The sequence below is a fragment of the Thalassophryne amazonica genome, chromosome 12 (assembly GCF_902500255.1).
Source record: "Thalassophryne amazonica chromosome 12, fThaAma1.1, whole genome shotgun sequence".
NCBI classification, from domain to species: domain Eukaryota; kingdom Metazoa; phylum Chordata; class Actinopteri; order Batrachoidiformes; family Batrachoididae; genus Thalassophryne; species Thalassophryne amazonica.
The window spans coordinates 28,677,838-28,699,838 of record NC_047114.1 but is presented as its reverse complement, the minus strand read 5'-3'; the positions used below and the strand labels follow the sequence as shown (position 1 = coordinate 28,699,838).

Here is a 22,001-nt window from a genome sequence, read left to right as displayed (position 1 = left end):
AGGAGAAGTGTTCACTAACAGACAGGTTTGTGAACAGTATTTGTGAGAAATGGGTCTTTCGTATATATAGAAAATGTTTTTGGTCTTTGAGTTCAGCTCAAGAAAAATGAAAACAAAAACAAACGTGTTGCATTTATATTTTTGTTCTGTGTGTGTGTGTGTGTGTATATATACACACACACACATATATATATATATATATATATATATATATATATATATATAATGTCATAGCATTTCACCCCGTTTTTAGGTGACTTTTTGTCTTGCCTCACAAACGGAAACAAGCAAAGTTGTCATGCTCCGCTTCCCTGCTGCAGCCTGCAGTAAGCAAAATGTGCAGAGTTGCTGTGGTAGTCGTGCTACTGTTGCTACTATTGTTAGTTAAAGTTTTCCTTAAAGCAGACTTGGGCCCACATGTAGTAAGCGGAGCATAATAGAGTGGTGCTCCAATTATGCAAACAAATATATAAATAAATAATGGGAGTGGTGAGTTTTGATGAGGAAACCTTCCAGCAGTTGCCTCTGTAGGTTTCTGCTGACCTTTCAGCCTGTGGGGATTTCAGATGCACCACACGCCCTTGCCTCAGGCCTGGAATGTACAACTCCATCACATACAGCAACCCCACAGTGATATTGAGGTAGATTTATTTATTTTACAACTTTTCATGCAGCCCACTGCATTTACAAAAACTGCATTGTCACTCACAGTGAGTGAGTTTGGGGTCCTGTCCCCAATTACACTGAATAAGAGGGGAGACACACAGGCACATGCATCACGTGGTCACTGTAATCTCAGGTCTGGCTGTGTTCTTTAGTGTTCTGGCCCAATTATTGGTAACCCAATAGGTTTACTTAGGATTGCAACAGCATCCCCATGCATTCAGGGTTGGATATTGGCAAGGACTTCACAATGTTGTTGTCCATTCGGCTGATCCCGTTTTGTGTTCCGGGTCGCCACAGCGGATACAATCAGATCCGCATTGTTATTTGGCACAAGTTTTACGCCGGATGCCCTTCCTGACGCAACTCCGGTATTACCTGGAGAAACACACACAGCCGCTGGTGTTCCAAAGAGGTCTCCCATCCAAGTACTAACCAGGTCCCGCACTGCTTAGCTTCTGAGATCTGATGGGATCATGCTTACACAGGGCAGATCGCCTGCGGCAAGGCCTTCACAATAAGATTTTATATATATATATATATATATATATATATATATATATAGACTCCATCAGGAAAAAGGCTCAACAGAGGATGTACTTCCTCAGACAGCTCAGGAAGTTCAACCTGCCCCGGGAACTGCTCATCATCTTTTATACATCAATCATCCAGTCTGTCCTTTGCATCCCCATCGCTGTTTGGTTTCCTTCTGCCTCCAAACATGACAGGCACAGACTTCAACGAACTGTCAGGTCTGCAGAAAAAAACCATCGGAGCAAACCTGCCCTCCATCCAGGACTTATACTGATCCAGGACCAGGAAGCAAGCTTGTAACATCTCTGCAGACCCCTCACACCCTGGACACACACTGTTTAAACTCCTCCCCTCTGGTTGACGTTACAGAGCTCTGTACATCAAAACAACCAGACACAGGAACAGTTTCTTTCCACAGACCATCACACTGATGATCAATTTAACCTGCCGAAAAAACCTCACTAACTCATGTACCTCATGTACAACTTTGTCTCTCTTTGCACACATTTTTTTATTGCACATTTTATTTTATTTGCACATTTTATTGGAATTGTGTGTTAGTCCACAATATTTTAAGAATGTTAGACCTCAACAATTTTTGGAAAACTCAGTCCTTTTATTTCCTGTTTATTATGTAATTTTGTTTATGTATTTTATTGTCTTAATGAATTTATAAATTGTTTAGGTTCTTGTTATCATATACACACTTATTATACTGGTCAGCACAATTTTTTTTTCTTTTTTTTTTTTTTTTAGTTTTTCAACAGATTTTGTGTAATTTGCGGGCACTGAATCTGAATCTAGTGTTACTTTTGTCAATCACATCACGTTTTTGAGATAAGAAAACATATTTCTCGCATCAAGCATTGAAACAAAAGCTGCAGTCTCGCATATTACGGTCTTTGTTCACCAGCTGGCTCTGTCCCTTGCTTGTTCTTCCCAGGTCTTCCAATCAATGGAGCAGCTCTTGAGGTTGTGCTTCAGGAGGTCCTTGTAGCATTTCTTCTGCCCTCCTCTGGACCATTTTCCTTTGCTTAGCTGGAGTAGAAGTTCTGCTTGGGAAGTTGGCAGTTATCCATCCAAACGACGTGACCCACCCAAAGAAGTTGGTTCTTGATGATGACTCACTTGATGTTCTGGAGCTTGGCTTCTGCCATGAGACTGATTTTGATAGGCTAGTCTTCCCACCTGATGCAGAGGATACTCCACAGGCAGCATTGGTGGAATCACTTGAGGGTCTTCAGGTGGCAGTGGTAGGCGGTCCAGGTTTCTGATCTGTACAGGAGATCTGTTGTTGACGATGTGGGTGTGAAACTGGCTGAAGACAGTTCCTCCACACTCATGTCAGTGCTGAATTTCATCATTGATGTTGGTGTTTAATGACACATGGCTGCTCAGGTATGGAAAGTGGATCACGCTCTCCAGGACCTGTCTGTGCAGGTTCAGAGAAGGAAGCACTGGATTGACCACGTTGAGTGGAGGTTGATACAGGATTTGGCAGTATAACGTGAAGAACTGCTCTCTCAAGTTTCCGCTCATATTTTTTTAAAACTTTATTGGTATTGAACCATGTCTACTGCATAAACGTGTTTCAGCCCAAAGCATCCAAAATAGAACTAGGATACTTAGAAAAGTTATGTTGAAAATTCCTTGCTCTATTACAAAAGCACTTGGGGAAAATTTTTCAAGAAAATGTTATATTTCATAGGGAGGCTAATAGGTTTGTCATCTCTGTGTGTGTGTGTGTGTGTGTGTGTGTGTGTGTGTGTGTGTGTGTGTGTGTGTGTGTGTGTGTGTGTGTGTGTGTGTGTGTGTGTGTGTGTGTGTGTCAGGACTGGTGATGGCTTGACACATGAAGCAGGAGGAGACCAATGCAGACTCACAGGCATGGTTGGCTTAGATTGATAAAAAGATTTATCAGAAGACCAGACATAGGATTCGATACACGGGTAGTCAAACTTACTGGCAGAGGTATCAGACATGATGCAGGCTGGGTCAGGGTCCAGAAAAGAGCAAAGTTCATACAACCGGCGTCGAGGAGTAATACAGGCAAAACAGAGGCAGAGTCAAAAAACAGGCTGAGTACAGGGCAACGGCGAAGCGGAGGTCGGAGTACACAAGCAAGGTCAAAAAACACAGAAGAGCAAACAGGACCAGAACAAAAGGTGAGAAAGTGAACAGAGTCAATAATTAGGCAGCGAGTTGTGGAACAGTGAGGGTTTTAAAGAGGAGCAAACTAATCAGGTTAATGTGGAGCAGGTGTGTGGAAAGTTCTGGAAAGGGGTGTGGTGAAGTGAACAAAGAAGAGAGAAGAAAGGCAGAAGAGTGCAAGAGGGCAAAACAAAGTGGTGCAAAACAAGAGAAGTGAGTGACAGAAAAACTGTGAGAAACATGATGTGTTCAAAAATGAATGTGAGCAAAACAAAAAGGGGCAAACCTAAGAACTACTGTAACACATCAAAACGAGGAAAACCAGGAAACTAATGATTAATACTGGAATGGAACTGGTCCAATAAAAATAGCAGAAACAAACTATGGAATGAACCAAAGATAAAACAGGTGACAACTGAATAATACAATAAACAACAAATGGATTGTAAACTGATAAGCAACATCAAAGATAAATAATAACAAAAACCTTAATAACAAAAACCTGTGACCGAGCATATACAGTAAATGTGATAAACAAAACAAAACTAAAGAAACCTAAAGGACCATGACAGAACAAATACAAAAACCAACTATAGAATAAATAAATGCTAAACAAAATAAGATAAAGAATGGAACCAGTGACTACCTAGAAAGCAAATCATTAAACAGAACCAAACTGAGATTTACAAGAGAAAGAATAAACAAATGAAAACAAAACTATATAAAACTATAAAGGACTTAGTGCCAAAATCAGGACCTGAACCCCGAGCTGGGGCCAAGCGTGTGTGTGTGTGTGTGTGTGTGTGTGTGTATATATATATATATATATATATATATATATATATATATGTATGTATATGTATATATGTATGTATATATATATATATATGTATGTATATGTATATATGTATGTATATATATATATATATATATATATATATATATATATATATGTATGTATATATATATATGTATGTATATGTATATATGTATGTATATGTATATATGTATGTATATATATATATATATATATATATATGTATGTATATATATATATGTATGTATATGTATATATGTATGTATATATATATATATATATATATATATATATATATATGTATGTATATATATATATGTATGTATATATATATATGTATATATATATACATATATGTATGTATATATATATGTATGTATATATATATACATACATATATATATATATATATGTATGTATATATATATATACGAGGGCTGTCCGTAAAGTATAGGTCCTTTTTATTTTTTTCACAAACTATATGGATTTCATTCATATGTTTTTACGTCAGACATGCTTGCACCCTCGTGCGCATGCGTGAGTTTTTCCATGCCTGTCGGTGACGTCATTCGCCTGTGAGCACTCCTTGTGGGAGGAGTCGTCCAGCCCCTCTTCGCAATTCCTTTGTCTGAGAAGTTGCTGAGAGACTGGCGCTTTGTTTGATCAAAATTTTTTCTAAACCTGTGAGACACATCGCAGTGGACATGGTTCGAAAAATTAAGCTGGTTTTCAGTGAAAATTTTGACAGCTGATGAGAGATTTTGAGGTGATTCTGTCGCTTTAAGGACTTTTCACGGTGCGAGACGTCGCTCAGCGCTCTCAGGCAGCGTCATCAGCCTGTTTCAAGCTTAAAACCTCCACATTTCAGGCTCTATTGATCCAGGACGTCGTGAGAGAACAGAGAAGTTTCAGAAGAAGTCGGTTTCAGCATTTTATCCGGATATTCCACTGTTAAAGGAGATTTTTTTAATGAAAGACGTGCGGATGGCGGCACAGGAAAAACACCTCCGTGTTGATAACCATTTGTTAAAATCCAGTTGGCTTTTGATGGCTTTCAGTGGAGTGACTATATGAGAAATTGTTTATCAGCTGTAGATGTTCCAACTTGTCCTCAAGGCTTCCAACAGAGGTGTTTTTCCTGTGGCGGAGCGTCGCGGCGGCTGCTAGCCGACGCTGCAATCCGCCCCCACTCCTTTCATTAAAAAAATCTCCTTTAACAGTGGAATATCCGGCTAAAATGCTGAAACCGACTTCTTCTGAAACTTCTCTGTTCTCTCACGACGTCCTGGATCAACAGAGTCTGAAATGTGGAGGTTTTAAGCTTGAAACAGGCTGATGACGCCGCCTGAGAGCGCTGCGCGACGTCTCGCACCGTGAAAAGTCCTTAAAGCGACAGAATCACCTCAAAATCTCTCATCAGCTGTTAAAATTTTCACTGAAGACCAGCTTCATTTTTCGAACCATGTCCACTTCGATGTGTCTCACAGGTTTAGAAAAAATTTTGATCAAACAAAGCGCCAGTCTCTCAGCAACTTCTCAGACAAAGGAATTCCGACGAGGGGCTGGACGACTCCTCCCACAAGGAGTGCTCACAGGCGAATGATGTCACCGACAGGCGTGGAAAAACTCACGCATGCGTACGAGGGTTCAAGCATGTCTGACGTAAAAACATATGAATGAAATCCATAGTTTTTGAAAAAAATAAAAAGGACCTATACTTTACGGACAGACCTCGTATATATATACACTCAACAAAAATATAAACGCAACACTTTTGGTTTTGCTCCCATTTTGTATGAGATGAACTCAAAGATCTAAAACTTTTTCCACATACACAATATCACCATTTCCCTCAAATATTGTTCACACACCAGTCTAAATCTGTGATAGTGAGCTCTTCTCCTTTGCTGAGATAATCCATCCCACCTCACAGGTGTGCCATATCAAGATGCTGATTAGACACCATGATTAGTGCACAGGTGTGCCTTAGACTGCCCACAATAAAAGGCCACTCTGAAAGGTGCAGTTTTATCACACAGCACAATGCCACAGATGTCGCAAGATTTGAGGGAGTGTGCAATTGGCATGTTGACAGCAGGAATGTCAACCAGAGCTGTTGCTCGTGTATTGAATGTTCATTTCTCTACCATAAGCCATCTCCAAAGGCGTTTCAGAGAATTTGGCAGTGCATCTAACCAGCCTCACAACCGCAGACCACGTGTAACCACACCAGCCCAGGACCTCCACATCCAGCATGTTCACCTCCAAAATCGTCTGAGACCAGCCACTCGGACAGCTGCTGAAACAATCGGTTTGCATAACCAAAGAATTTCTGCACAAACTGTCAGAAACCGTCTCAGGGAAGCTCATCTGCATGCTCGGCGTCCTCATCGGGGTCTCGACCTGACTCCAGTTCGTCGTCGTAACCGACTTGAGTGGGCAAATGCTCACATTCGCTGGCGTTTTGCACGTTGGAGAGGTGTTCTCTTCACGGATGAATCCCAGTTCACACTGTTCAGGCCAGATGGCAGACAGCGTGTGTGGCGTCGTGTGGGTGAGCGGTTTTCTGATGTCAATGTTGTGGATCGAGTGGCCCATGGTGGCGGTGGGGTTAGGGTATGGGCAGGCGTCTGTTATGGACGAAGAACACACGTGCATTTTATTGATGGCATTTTGAATGCACAGAGATACCGTGACGAGTTCCTGAGGCCCATTGTTGTGCCATACATCCAAGAACATCACCTCATGTTGCAGCAGGATAATGCACGGCCCCATGTTGCAAGGATCTGTACACAGTTCTTGGAAGCTGAAACTGTCCCAGTTCTTGCATGGCCGGCATACTCACCTGACATGTCACCCATTGAGCATGTTTGGGATGCTCTGGACCGGCGTATATGACAGCGTGTACCAGTTCCTGCCAATATCCAGCAACTTCGCACAGCCATTGAAGAGGAGTGGACCAACATTCCACAGGCCACAATTGACAACCTGATCAACTCTGTGTGAAGGAGATGTGTTGCACTGCATGAGGCAAATGGTGGTCACACCAGATACTGACTGGTATCCCCCCCCAATAAAACAAAACTGCACCTTTCAGAGTGGCCTTTTATTGTGGACAGTCTAAGGCACACCTGTGCACTAATCATGGTGTCTAATCAGCATCTTGATATGGCACACCTGTGAGGTGGGATGGATTATCTCAGCAAAGGAGAAATGCTCACTATCACAGATTTAGACTGGTTTGTGAACAATATTTGAGGGAAATGGTGATATTGTGTATGTGGAAAAAGTTTTAGATCTTTGAGTTCATCTCATACAAAATGGGAGCAAAACCAAAAGTGTTGCGTTTATATTTTTGTTGAGTGTGTGTGTATATATATATATATATATATATATGAGGTCTGTTAGAAAAGTATCGGACCTTTTTATTTTTTCAAAAACCTGATGGATTTGAATCACGTGTGCTTGCATGAGCCAACCTTGAACCTTCGTGCGCATGCGTGAATTTTTTCACGCCTGTCGATTGCGTCATTTGCTTGTAAGCAGCCTTTGTGTGAGGATGGGTGTAATCTCTCTGCGTTTTTTCATTCCAAGGCAAAAGACGGAACGACTGGAGCAGCGCCGCATCAAATTTGGCCAGAAAGTGGGTGACAGCCAGGTGGAAACCATTCGGATTATTCAGACGGCTTTTGGTGACGATCCTATGGGCATCACACAGATTAAGGAGCGGTACAACCGGTTTAAAGACGTCTGCACAATGGTGGAGAGTGAGCCGCGCTCTGGGGCGGCCATCAACATGCTGAAATGACCAGATCATTTCCAAAAGCGCGTTTGTGTTGAAGTCTCACAGGACATGCTGTGACATGCTCACCTCTTCCACAATTTCTCGGATAGTCACACTACTGAAAAGCCACCGAAAGCCGTCTGAATCTTCCGAATGGTGGAAGAGGTGGGCATGTCACAACATGTCCTGTGAGACTTCAACACAAAGGCGCTTTTGCTCCGCCATCAGCTTCGTGCCGAAGCCATCGGCATGAATTTCGCTGCAACTCTTTTCATGGCCAAATCTTCTTTCACAGTGGAATGTGCAGAAAAAGTGCTGATGTCCACCTCTTCAGCAATTTCTCGGATAGTCACACGACGGTCCCACATCACCACAGCGTTCACTTTGGAAATGATCTGGTCGTTTCAGCATGTTGATGGCCGACCGTAGCGCGGCACGCTCTCCACCATTGTACGGACGTCTTTAAACTGGTTGTACCGCTCCTTAATCTGTGATGCCCATAGGATCGTCACCGAAAGCCATCTGAATAATCCGAATGGTTTCCACCTGGCTGTCGCCCAGTTTCTGGCAAAATTTGATGCGGCGCTGCTCCAGTCGTTCCGTCTTTTTCCTTGGAATGAAAAAATGCCAAGAGACTACACCCATCCTCACACAAAGGCTGCTTACAAGCAAATGACTCAATCGACAGGCGTGAAAAAATTAACGCATGCGCATGAAGGTTCAAGGTTTGCTCATGTGAACACACGTGATTCAAATCCATCAGGTTTTTGAAAAAAATAAAAAGGTCCGATACCTTTCTAACAGACCTCGTGTGTGTGTCTGTGTGTATATGTATATGTGTGTGTGTATGTATATATATATATATATATATATATATATATATATATATATATATATATATATATATGTATATGTATATCAGGGCTCCACATAGTCACTTGTGTGGCTTTTTAATTTTGCCACCTTTTTTATGTTACTGCATTAAGCCTGAAGCAGTTTATTTCCATTGGTGTTACTTTATGACAAAAGCCGCATCAGTTTGAAAAGCCTGATACTTGCTGAAAGGACCACACACTGAATATCTGACTAACTCTTCTGTTAGCTTCTAATGGAGGCTGCTTGTATTCGTCATCAGCAGCTGAAGAGTTTTCTTTGGATCTGAGCGGCAGTGTAGCGGTAGTGTATGAGGCACACTCAGTTTTTCATCTTTGCGTGTTGCTGTTAATGGCAGTTCGTCATAGTGGTTCCCTTTTCTTGGGTCTTTGAACACTGCTAATGAATGGCACGTGTGCAGTTTGGTTTGTGTGTTAGTAAGGTACAGCACAGCAGTCGGGTGCTCTGTGTTGAACTGCAGGTGGTCTGGTTTGTGTGTAGTTAGGGTGGGATATGGTGGGAGGGGGGGGGGGGTCTATTTTTCTGATCTTTGCAGTCAACTTATTTTTGCAACTCTTCAGCATGTGCATGGCTGTATACACGCATGCGCGCGCGCGCCCTCCCACAGAGTTTCAGTCAGACTGGTGGTGGTGGTAGTCGCTGGCATCACTTCACAGGGACTGCACAGTTTGACTGAGATGACTCACTGGCATCAGGCTACCTGATAAAATCACATTTTGCTGCGGGTGGCTTTTCAGATCTGTGTACCTTCCTTTCACAACTGGGGTCAAATGATACTTTGGCTCCAGACATCCCACCACAAATTATAGCCTTGCAGATTTTAGGAAACATGGTTGATCCCAATTAGAAACCTGTTTATATCCAGCAATTATGACAGAATATTGTGTCAGTGTGCTTGTGTTGTCTGTTTTTGCTGTAGTACACTGTAAATTAGGGGTCTATATTAGATCATGGTAGTATCAAAGTACCGTTATAAGACGGTTGGTGCCGGTGTCCCAGACCGAACAACCCCCATAAAAATTGGTCCACCCTGCCTTCACTGCGCATGCGTCATTAGCTGTGGTTCATCGATTATCACTTCGTTGCTGCTGAAAACTGCACTCCAGTCATCATCTATCTCATTGACAGATATCTGAAGCATTTGTACAACAGTCATTTCCACATAAATTCAGCATTATTTCATCATAAAAGACAGAGGAAACTATCAGAGCGCCGCAGCTACAGGGGCTGCTAGCTGTTGCGTTCACTGCGCGTCTGTCATTTCAAACCGTCACAGAATATCACCCTGTTTCTGCTTAAAACGGCCTCGTTTCTGCTTAAAACTGACTTTAGAATGATTTAAGATGTTTTACCTTGTCATCTCAATCAATCAATCAATTTTATTTATATAGCGCCAAATCACAACAAACAGTTGCCCCAAGGCACTTCATATTGTAAGGCAAGGCCATACAATAATTACGTAAAAACCCCAACGGTCAAAACGACCCCCTGTGAGCAAGCACTTGGCGACAGTGGGAGGGAAAAACTCCCTTTTAACAGGAAGAAACCTCCAGCAGAACCAGGCTGAGGGAGGGGCAGTCTTCTGCTGGGACTGGTTGGGGCTGAGGGAGAGAACCAGGAAAAAGACATGCTGTGGAGGGGAGCAGAGATCAATCACTAATGATTAAATGCAGAGTGGTGCATACAGAGCAAAAAGAGAAAGAAACACTCAGTGCATCATGGGAACCCCCCAGCAGTCTAAGTCTATAGCAGCATAACTAAGGGATGGTTCAGGGTCACCTGATCCAGCCCTAACTATAAGCTTTAGCAAAAAGGAAAGTTTTAAGCCTAATCTTAAAAGTAGAGAGGGTGTCTGTCTCCCTGATCTGAATTGGGAGCTGGTTCCACAGGAGAGGAGCCTGAAAGCTGAAGGCTCTGCCTCCCTTTCTACTCTTACAAACCCTAGGAACTACAAGTAAGCCTGCAGTCTGAGAGCGAAGCGCTCTATTGGGGTGATATGGTACTATGAGGTCCCTAAGATAAGATGGGACCTGATTATTCAAAACCTTATAAGTAAGAAGAAGAATTTTAAATTCTATTCTAGAATTATCAGGAAGCCAATGAAGAGAGGCCAATATGGGTGAGATATGCTCTCTCCTTCTAGTCCCCGTTAGTACTCTAGCTGCAGCATTTTGAATTAACTGAAGGCTTTTCAGGGAACTTTTAGGACAACCTGATAATAATGAATTACAGTAGTCCAGCCTAGAGGAAATAAATGCATGAATTAGTTTTTCAGCATCACTCTGAGACAAGACCTTTCTAATTTTAGAGATATTGCATAAATGCAAAAAAGCAGTCCTACATATTTGTTTAATATGCACATTGAATTACATATCCTGATCAAAAATGACTCCAAGATTTCTCACAGTATTACTAGAGGTCAGGGTAATGCCATCCAGAGTAAGGATCTGGTTAGACACCATGTTTCTAAGATTTGTGGGGCCAAGTACAATAACTTCAGTTTTACCTGAGTTTAAAAGCAGGAAATTAGAGGTCATCCATGTCTTTATGTCTGTAAGACAATCCTGCAGTTTAGCTAATTGGTGTGTGTCCTCTGGCTTCATGGATAGATAAAGCTGGGTATCATCTGCGTAACAATGAAAATTTAAGCAATGCGTCTAATAATACTGCCTAAGGGAAGCATGTATATATATAATAATAATATATATAAAGTGAATAAAATTGGTCCTAGCACAGAACCTTGTGGAACTCCATAATTAACCTTAGTCTGTGAAGAAGATTCCCCATTTACATGAACAAATTGTAATCTATTAGATAAATATGATTCAAACCACCGCAGCACAGTGCCTTTAATACCTATGGCATGCTCCAATCTCTGTAATAAAATTTTATGGTCAACAGTATCAAAAGCAGCACTGAGGTCTAACAGAACAAGCACAGAGATGAGTCCACTGTCTGAGGCCATAAGAAGATCATTTGTAACCTTCACTAATGCTGTTTCTGTACTATGATGAATTCTAAAACCTGACTGAAACTCTTCAAATAGACCATTCCTCTGCAGATGATCAGTTAGCTGTTTTACAACTACCCTTTCAAGAATTTTTGAGAGAAAAGGAAGGTTGGAGATTGGCCTATAATTAGCTAAGATAGCTGGGTCAAGTGATGGCTTTTTAAGTAATGGTCTAATTACTGCCACCTTAAAAGCCTGTGGTACATAGCCAACTAATAAAGATAGATTGATCATATTTAAGATCGAAGCATTAAATAATGGTAGGGCTTCCTTGAGCAGCCTGGTAGGAATGGGGTCTAATAGACATGTTGATGGTTTGGATGAAGTAACTAATGAAAATAACTCAGACAGAACAATCTGAGAGAAAGAGTCTAACCAAATACCGGCATCACTGAAAGCAGCCAAAGAGAACGATACGTCTTTGGGATGGTTATGAGTAATTTTTTCTCTAATAGTTAAAATTTTATTAGCAAAGAAAGTCATGAAGTCATTACTAGTTAAAGTTAAAGGAATATTCGGCTCAGTAGAGCTCTGACTCTTTGTCAGCCTGGCTACAGTGCTGAAAAGAAACCTGGGGTTCTTATTTTCTTCAATTAGTGATGAGTAGTAAGATGTCCTAGCTTTACAGAGGGCTTTTTTATAGAGCAACAGACTCTTTTTCCAGGCTAAGTGAAGATCTTCTAAATTAGTGAGACGCCATTTCCTCTCCAACTTAGGGGTTATCTGCTTTAAGCTGCGAGTTTGTGAGTTATACCACGGAGTCAGGCACTTCTGATTTAAAGGTCTATGTAAAACTATTGACGAGATACTCTATCTCACTTACAGAGTTTAGGTAGCTACTCTGCACTGTGTTGGTATATGGCATTAGAGAACATAAAGAAGGAATCATATCCTTAAACCTAGTTACAGCGCTTTCTGAAAGACTTCTAGTGTAATGAAACTTATTCCCCACTGCTGGGTAGTCCATCAGAGTAAATGTAAATGTTATTAAGAAATGATCAGACAGAAGGGAGTTTTCAGGGAATACTGTTAAGTCTTCAGTTTCCATACCATAAGTCAGAACAAGATCTAAGATATGATTAAAGTGGTGGGTGGACTCATTTACATTTTGAGCAAAGCCAATTGAGTCTAATAATAGATTAAATGCAGTGTTGAGGCTGTCATTCTCAGCATCTGTGTGGATGTTAAAATCGCCCACTATAATTATCTGAGCTAAGCACTAAGTCAGACAAAAGGTCTGAAAATTCACAGAGAAACTCACAGTAACGACCAGGTGGACGATAGATAATAACAAATAAAACTGGTTTTGGGACTTCCAATTTGGATGGACAAGACTAAGAGTCAAGCTTTCAAATGAATTAAAGCTCTGTCTGGGTTTTTGATTAATTAATAAGCTGGAATGGAAGATTGCTGCTAATCCTCCGCCTCGGCCCGTGCTACGAGCATTCTGGCATTTAGTGTGACTCGGGGGTGTTGACTCATTTAAACTAACATATTCATCCTGCTGTAACCAGGTTTCTGTAAGGCAGAATAAATCAATATGTTGATCAATTATTATATCATTTACTAACAGGGACTTAGAAGAGATAGACCTAATGTTTAATAGACCACATTTAACTGTTTTAGTTTGTGGTGCAGTTGAAGGTGCTATATTATTTTTTTCTTTTTGAATTTTTATGCTTAAATAGATTTTTGCTGGTTATTGGTGGTCTGGGAGCAGGCACCGTCTCTACGGGGATGGGGTAATGAGGGGATGGCAGGGGGAGAGAAGCTGCAGAGAGGTGTGTAAGACTGCAGAGAGGTGTGTAAGACTACAATCTAATCTAATGGTTAATAATCACATTAATCCATTTGATCGCTTTGGGTGAAGGGACTCTTTCTCAGACGAGCTGCTGATGCTCCGAAATGATGCCTGCTCAGTGGAGGTAGGGCGGACCAATTTTTAGGGTGGACCGTTCGGTCTGCAACACCGGTAATCTTGTCCCTCTATATATTATTATAGCCAAGTGGCCTGTGTGTGCATGCATGCTTGTGTATGGCTTCAACCATGCAAAAACTGGGAAGAGCTGACATTTGCCATTTGGTATGCTTATGTGTTTTGGGGCAAGGATGAACCCTTCGAAAACAGAAAGTTGATAGGAGAAATATTTTTGGACAAATTAGCAATTTCATCTAACCAGTAAACGACATTGTCCTGCAATACACCATCGGGGTTCAGGGTTTGAGGGTTTTAAATGTTGTTATTGTGGTTCATGTTAGTTTAACAGTTTAGTGTTAATGATTTGTTGTGTTTTTATAGTTCAATTGGTGTACTCAGTTTAGTTAAGTTTCATGTTGTCTGTGCCATGAGTGAAAACTGTCCTGCGTTTAATGTCTTCTGTGTCCGTCTGTGCTTCTGCCTGTCTAAAATTAGTTGCACCTGCTTGCGGCAGAATGCGGGAAAGACAAAACGCTGTGTGTGTGTGTGTGTGTGTGTGTGTGTGTGTGTGTGTGTGTGTGTGTGTGTGTGTGTGTGTGTGTGTGTGTGTGTGTGTGTGTGTGTGTGTGTGTGTGTGTGTGTAAAACTTCGATCACAGAGAAAATATGGAGAGCTGACATTTGCCATTTGGTATTCTTATGTATTCTGAGTTAAGGATGAACAGCCAAAATGGAACATTGATAAGATGAATATTTTTAGAGAAGCTATGGATATTAGCTAACAACACTAAACAATGGATGTTGCTAACTACATTCTGGACATCAGACAAACCTAACTCACTCATAGTAACGGGAACATGAGACTAAACTAAACTGACTAAACCAATTCAGCTACAAAAACACAGTAAATCAATGACTCTAACAACACTGTTAAACTAGCACAAACACCAGTCAACATTTAAAACCACAAAAACCCAAACTCCCATGGTGTGTTGCAGGGAAATGTCGATTGTTTAGTGGTTCAATTTCAATTTATTAATTTATGTAGCGCCATCTCACGACAGTCGCCCCAAGGCGCTTCACCCAATTCATAACAACACAAAGTAATTTTAAATCAAAATTAAATCAAGAAGGGCACAACTAAAAGATAAAACACAGTAGAATAAAAAGAAATTACAAGGCAAACATAAAAACAAATTAGATTATTAATAAGACAGTCTAAAAAAGTGGGTCTTCTGTCTTGATTTAAAAGTCTCCACCGTATCAGACTACCTAATAACTGCAGGTAGATCGTTCCAAAGAGTCGGAACACGGTAGGAGAAGGCTCTATACCCCACAGACTTTTTGTTCACCCTTGGAACACACAGAAGCCCTGCGAACACAAGGGCCGTGCAGGTACGTAGGGCTTAACCAAGTCTGCCAGGTAGGAAGGTGCCAGTCTGTGAACAATTTTATAACCCAACAACAAGACTTTAAAATCCGATCTGGCAGAAACTGGAAGCCAATGAAGGGATGCCAGAATGGGTATAATGTGGTCAAACCTTCTATTTTCTGTCAAAAGTCTGGCAGCAGCATTCTGCACCAATTGAAGACCCCGAATGCTAGACTGCGGCAGACCAGAAAATAAAGCATTACAATAATCCATTCTGGACGTCTCAGCATCAGCCATAGACAGGATGGGACAAATCCTTGCTACGTTTCGCAGATGGAAGAAGGCAGTCCTCATAATGTCTCTAATGTGGGAGCCATAGGACAACGTAGGATCAAAAAGTACCCCAAGATTCCTCACTTTGTCCGTATGATGCACAACACATGAACCCAACAACACTGGTTAGCTAAAATTGCTTATTTCTCCTGAAATATTGGTCCTATCAACTTTCTGTTTTTGCAGCATTCATCCTTGACCCAAAACACATAAGCATACCAAACGGCAAATATCAGCTCTACCTGGTTTTTGCGTGATCAAAGCCATGCTCGCACACAGAGGCCACTTGGCTATTACAAGCCCTGGCAAAAATTATGGAATCACCGGCCTCGGAGGATGTTCATTCAGTTGTTTAATTTTGTAGAAAAAAATCAGATCACAGACATGACACAAAACTAAAGTCATTTCAAATGGCAACTTCCTCAGAATTGAGTGATTCCATATTTTTTCCCTCTGCTTGGTCTAAAAAAGTAACCATTACTGACTGCCACGATTTTTTTTCCTGATTTCTTATAGTGTTTCTTAAAGCCAGAAAGTTGCCATTTGAAATGACTTTAGTTTTGTGTCATGTCTGATCTGCTTTTTTTTCTACAAAAACAACTGAATGAACATCCTCCGAGGCCGGTGATTCCATAATTTTTGCCAGGGGTTGTATAAATGATGGAATTTAATTACTAAACTGTTTAATTGGTATTGCTCTGTGCCTAAGTTTTATTACAGTTCTGCACTAAATCTATGAGCCGTATAAAAATATATTTACTTCATTAAACTTTTCTGCTGAACTAAAGTGAGACGTGAAGCAATTTTTTTTTTAAGCAACATTTACGCTCAGGCATAACTGGGTCTATTTGGAGTTCTTGCTTTAAAATCAGGCCAGTTAGGGTGAGAGAAGCCATGAATATGAAAATGAATAAGGCTCTTGGGGTTAGTAATCTTATCAAACAAACATGTAGGGTATGATATCAATTTGGCATTCGTAAACAGAAAGAAACTGTGAAAATGTGCAAAAGAAAATACAACACACATTAAAGAGTATAATTAAAGTATTCCAAAGCTGGGTTACACACCAACACCACACATTACAATTTATGAATGCATTTAAATAAAATTTATATAAGCAATATTTTAGCACATAAATATATGTATTGTGATACTTATTGAGTATTGCTTTCCCAGTGTATTGCATCATATTGAGAAACAATATACTGTACAATATACTGCCCTCCTGTAACCCTCAGGAAGTAGTTCATTAGGGTTTGGAAGCATTTTGGTATTTCATATGTTCAGTTTTTACCTTTGTAATTCTGAATTTGCTCAAATAGCTAAGAACAGGGCACCATGTTGAACACATAGTTGGACTCCGCCAAGTCAAACTTTTCTTTAGTGTATGAAAAGTGATCTTAAACTTCAAAAACACTGGTGCAGTGAACATGTGTTGAGCATTTATGTTGAAGCTTGTATGTTACTGCTATACCATAGTCGTAAAGATTTGTATACTGCAGAGTTTGTTTCAACTTGTAAATTTAAAAGGGTTGTACGGCATTACAAGCACTCTTGCTTGCTACCATTTTTGTAATTGCGCTCCTTCAGAGCATTAATGTTGCTGCAGAAATTTCCAGTGTAAGCATCATTTTGAGCAGTTATATTGAATAACACAAAATATCAGTGGTGTGAACACATCAAGGTGTTGATCATCAGGTTTAACTTTCTGCATTGCAAAGACCACTGTCATGTGTTAGATCCATTAGATCCGTAGACTGTGAATGCGTAAAATGATTTGTCAGTCCTTAATGGGAGTATGCTCCCCTATAATCTTCCGTAAAGTTGTGTGGATATGTGCTAATTTTCTGCTGTGCATTAATACTGGAACTGTTAACATAAAGATTTATGCATTAACCTGGCCAATAATATGATCATCTCCCAGCTGCACTTGGTCACAGAATGTTTGATCACCAGCCTGCTGGTCCATGCCCTTAAGACCTACGGGATAAATGCCTCTCCAGTTGTCAGTTGGGAAAAGTTCATATTTATGACATGAGTATGTCATGTGGTGTGCATGTTGCAGCACAAGTGCTGCTGTTTGCATAAATTTTGATATGAATGAGGGCAGTAAAATTTGTGATACTATTTCTCACCCGTGCTTAGCAGTGGAAGCTGTATATTTGTATTGCAGGTACCACATATGAAGTAGGTGTCCTTTTTGTTGTTGTTGGTTTTTAACCAGACGGACTGAACGTGTTGAGAATTGGACACCGCAGTCTTGTTTGAGGGTGGGCACTAAAGGGGGAAAATATGACGCAATTTTTCTACATCCGGGGACAGCCCTCGTTTGTCCCCAGCAGAAACATGACACTTTCTCTGAGTTTTTGGGCAAATTACATGGCAAACAAAGTGAAAAAGTGATGATACGGTGGAAAGTGGACATGTGTTGCGGTTTCTTTATGACCAGGAACTCAAACGTGTCGAGGCGGTTGTGCAGGCGAGAGACCCCAGCTACTCTGGCTAGCTATGTAGGCTAACACTTACTGATATGACCTCTCCCATTTGCCTCCTCTTCCTTTCTCCACTGGGAACTGAAAAAACCTGCACTTTTCACGACTGCTTCAGTGATTGCGGTCAAAAACAAAACAGTACACCATTTTTCTGTGTGAATTGACGCTGTGAGGAGAGCCTAATCCCCGTGTGGAGTGTGGGAGCACAAACCATTTGGAGGGTGGGGGTTTCAGCAGAAACCATTTTAAACCTGCACGTCTTAAACTGGCACATCTGCTAGGTCAAAGTCAAAGTGTCTTTATTTGTCTCCCTAAGGAGAAATTTACCTTGGACAGAGGGGTCTGCTACACAACAACACATCCGGTACATTGCACCCATACATCAAAACAACATAGTAAGTCAAAGGTTAAAATATAAATACACAAAATTATTAACATCTTTGTGCAAATTCCACAATACATAACCTTATGCTATCTTCTCTGAACTATCTGCTGATTTATGAGCTTCACTGATAATGGAATAAATTATTGTTTATATTGATTATATTTACAAAGAGGAACCCTGTACCTCCTTCCTGAGTTAAGTAAAATATACATGAGACACATCTGTTAAAATATTGTCTGCACATTTGAGAACTACCTGTTCAAACAACTCTTGAGGAGTTACAGGTACCACCATACCCATGATTTTGCCAGCTATTTTAATCAGATTTAATATTTAAGTTTTTATTTAACTGATTTAATATTTAAGTTTTTATTTAACTGTTAAATTACAAAACCAGCTATTAATACCGTACCATAACATGGACTCAATCGTTGCACGGACGATTGAGTATGCTGACAGAGGTGACGGCGAGTATGTTTGTAAGTTTACTGAATGGTTGGTGCGGAAACTCCCACACTCTGCCCTGGAGTTCTCTGCTGTGCTTGTGCCAGCTGTCCCCAATTGTGGTCAAATCCCGCGATATCATGCAGGGGTTCAAACGAGACTGTGCTGCCCTGTTATATTGGCACACAGTCATACTAACAACAGTAACTTCTGTATGTCTCATATTTGCTTTTTGGGCATTAGTGTAACTCACCATCTTGGTAGGACATGTGCACCCTAAGTATCTCTTGTTTTAGTTTATTGTATGGAAAAAGAGCATTTATTCAGTGTCTTGCACAAGGACATTTAAGAGCATTAATACTTTTATTTTTTCAGGACAGCTGCACAAAGTTGATGCCAAGTGATTATTATTCTGCTCTGGTTCTAAATGCAGGTTTAAATTGAAAATTTTAATGATGGTATTTTTTTTGCAAATAAATATCTTTTGGGGAAGAGTTTTAAAAAGTCTGGTGGTATAGCAGTGTTTAATTCAAGTCAAGTAAACTGGGTTTTAAGATTTTGCACTGATTATTTTAAAGAGGAATAAGTACCCCCCCCCCCCCAAAGACACAGTGCAATTTTCACTGCATCACTGTCGTGCGAAGCCTGTTTGCATTTCTCATGCCTGTCCTTGTTGAGCAGTAAAAAATTTTATTGTAACTTCTTATCACAATTTTTAAAGGTGCTTTTCTTGATAACAGCAGGCACATTTTAGCGGTTACTACAGATGTAACTGCAGAGAACATTGCGGTTTAAAATCCCTTGAATTGTATGTGCTACAGGTGTAATGTTCTCATGATTGTTTGTCATATAGTCCATAATTAGCCCATTAAGTCACTCACTAATATTATCTACACTAATTGTCTTTAGTTGAATATAAACCCCCAGTCATTGTTGACTTTAGCAGCTTGTAAATTTGGTTTGCTTCTGCTGTATAATTTTTTTCTGATGTATGCAAAATTTGTGTTCCTAAGCAAATTACTTAGATTTTTGAAAGATATAAAATATTAAGTGAATGAGTTATTTAATTAAAAAAACTGTGCTAATTGATCTCAAAAAGACAAATGTGCAAGTCTATCTGTGATTACCCCACCTGTTACTGTAGCCGTACACTCTGTAATCCTGTACTTGACCTGTGACCTGGTCAAAAAACTTATGCCAGAGTAAAGTTTAGTGACTTAAACATCTTTTCATGGTGTTTATTTATAGCTATTTACAGTATCTGCTGTAGGAAAGTGATACATGGGCATCCTCTTGCCCTTTTCCTGTTACTGGTGTTGTGCACCTGTTCACTCACCCAGAGAAGTGCACCATGTGGCCATAAAGTTGATGCTTATGTTCCCATGTTATGCAAATGGTACACCTCATCTGTCACTAAGTAACCATTCAACACAATCATTCCAGAGGAACTGAAGAGACCCAGTATCAAAGGCAATATTCATCATTTTATGTCACTGGTTAAATTTTAATTTCACAACCATACTGTAAGACAGGAAGCACCATGTTCTCCTGCAAAGATACCTTTGTGACCAAACACCTCTGTCCAACGTACATGACTGATTGCTGAGTTCAGGATGTAATTGAAAGCCTCAAACCAAGACATTCTGTCTCTTCTCTCAGCTTCTCCAGTGCTGCAGTCGGGGAATTCATTGATTCTGCAAAGTTCAGAGCATCATCTTCGAAGTCAGTGAACCTTTCTTCACCAACAAAGGCACCTAATTTGCTGGACTTCACAACCCTATCCAATAACCAGTCCATGCATAAACCGCGTATCCACCCGCCTGAAGGCGCCTGGCCCTGATTTTATATCCCTACATCTTCCCCCAACAAATAGGGCTGGGAATAGGTCTGAAATCAATGAGTTGTTAACAATGTGGTCACACTTTTCTTTTAAAGATTGTGTTGTAGAGACCAGTTTTTGCTTTTAAACAGCACATTTAACATGTATACATATTTTTCCTCTATTTTATTTATTATTTGTCATAAAAAGGATGACAAAATTTACAAAAAAAAATGTTTTCTTCATAGGTTTACTGCAATAACAGACAGAAAATACAATTTGCATGCTGTAAAATACATACAGGGATGCACAGAGTATTTATTTAGATAATCAACCAATATACAATGATGGACGTTTTTTGGAAATTCCCAGAGTCGCAGACCGAATGGTCCCCTCTAAAAATTGGTCCACCTTGCCTTCACTGCGCATGCATCATTATCACCTCGTTTCTTTCTTCAAACTGCACTCCAGTCATCATGTGTCTCAGTGACAGATACCTGAAGCTTTTGTACAACATTCATTTCCACATAAATGCAGCATTATTTCTTCATAAAAGACGGAGGAAGCAATCACAGCGATGCGGCTACATGGGCTGCTAGCTGTTGCATTCGCTGGGTGTCCATCATTTCAAAGCGTCACGGAATATCACCTCATTTCTGCTTTAAACTGACTAGAATGAATTAAGAGGCTTTACCTTGTCATCTGATGGTTAATAATCCCATTAATCAATTTGATCACTTTGGGTAGAGACGCCGTCTCACACGTGCTGCTGTGGTCCAAAATGACGCATGCACAGTGGAGGCAGGGTGGACCAATTTTTAGGGAAGAACGTTCGGTCTGCGACACAGGAAATCTGGGTTTTTACTTACACGTAGTGAACATTTCCAGGTTATTTTTGATAGCATATGTCAGAATCCATTAATGCTCGACACCCAAACAGTTGGTGGTGGCAGTGCACCGTGTTGGTTTTCAACTCACCAGTAAACTCGAAAGAAGAACAACAACACTTATTTTTTTTTCCTGGCCAGCATCTGATTTAGTCTGTGGTCCGTGTTTCACGATGTTTGTATTTGTAATTGTTTAGTAACGTCTGAGACATCACAGTGAATATTACGTCTCACATTTTCACGTCCTGATATGAGACTGAAGGATAATGTAATGCGACACCGCTCGACCACACAACAGCAAATAAGAGACGCCATTAAGATTTTACTGTGAACTTGCGTTGTGTTGAAATGACAAAGGAAATGGATGAAACATTGTTCTGCTGCGGGAGACTATTTAAAGTTCATCATGATTAAATTCAAATGTGGCTGGTTCGATCAAAAAGACCAAAACGCTGACCCGACTTTTTTAATCATCATTTATACGGAAACATCAAAACCC

The 22,001-nt window shown here is 40.4% G+C and overlaps 1 protein-coding gene across 1 annotated transcript in view; it reads left to right on the top strand.

The window, feature by feature from the left end:
* The window catches only part of gng12a (guanine nucleotide binding protein (G protein), gamma 12a), a 110,121-nt gene that overhangs the window by 70,149 nt on the left and 17,971 nt on the right, over window positions 1–22,001 (top strand). The gene's annotated exons all lie outside the window — the stretch shown is intronic.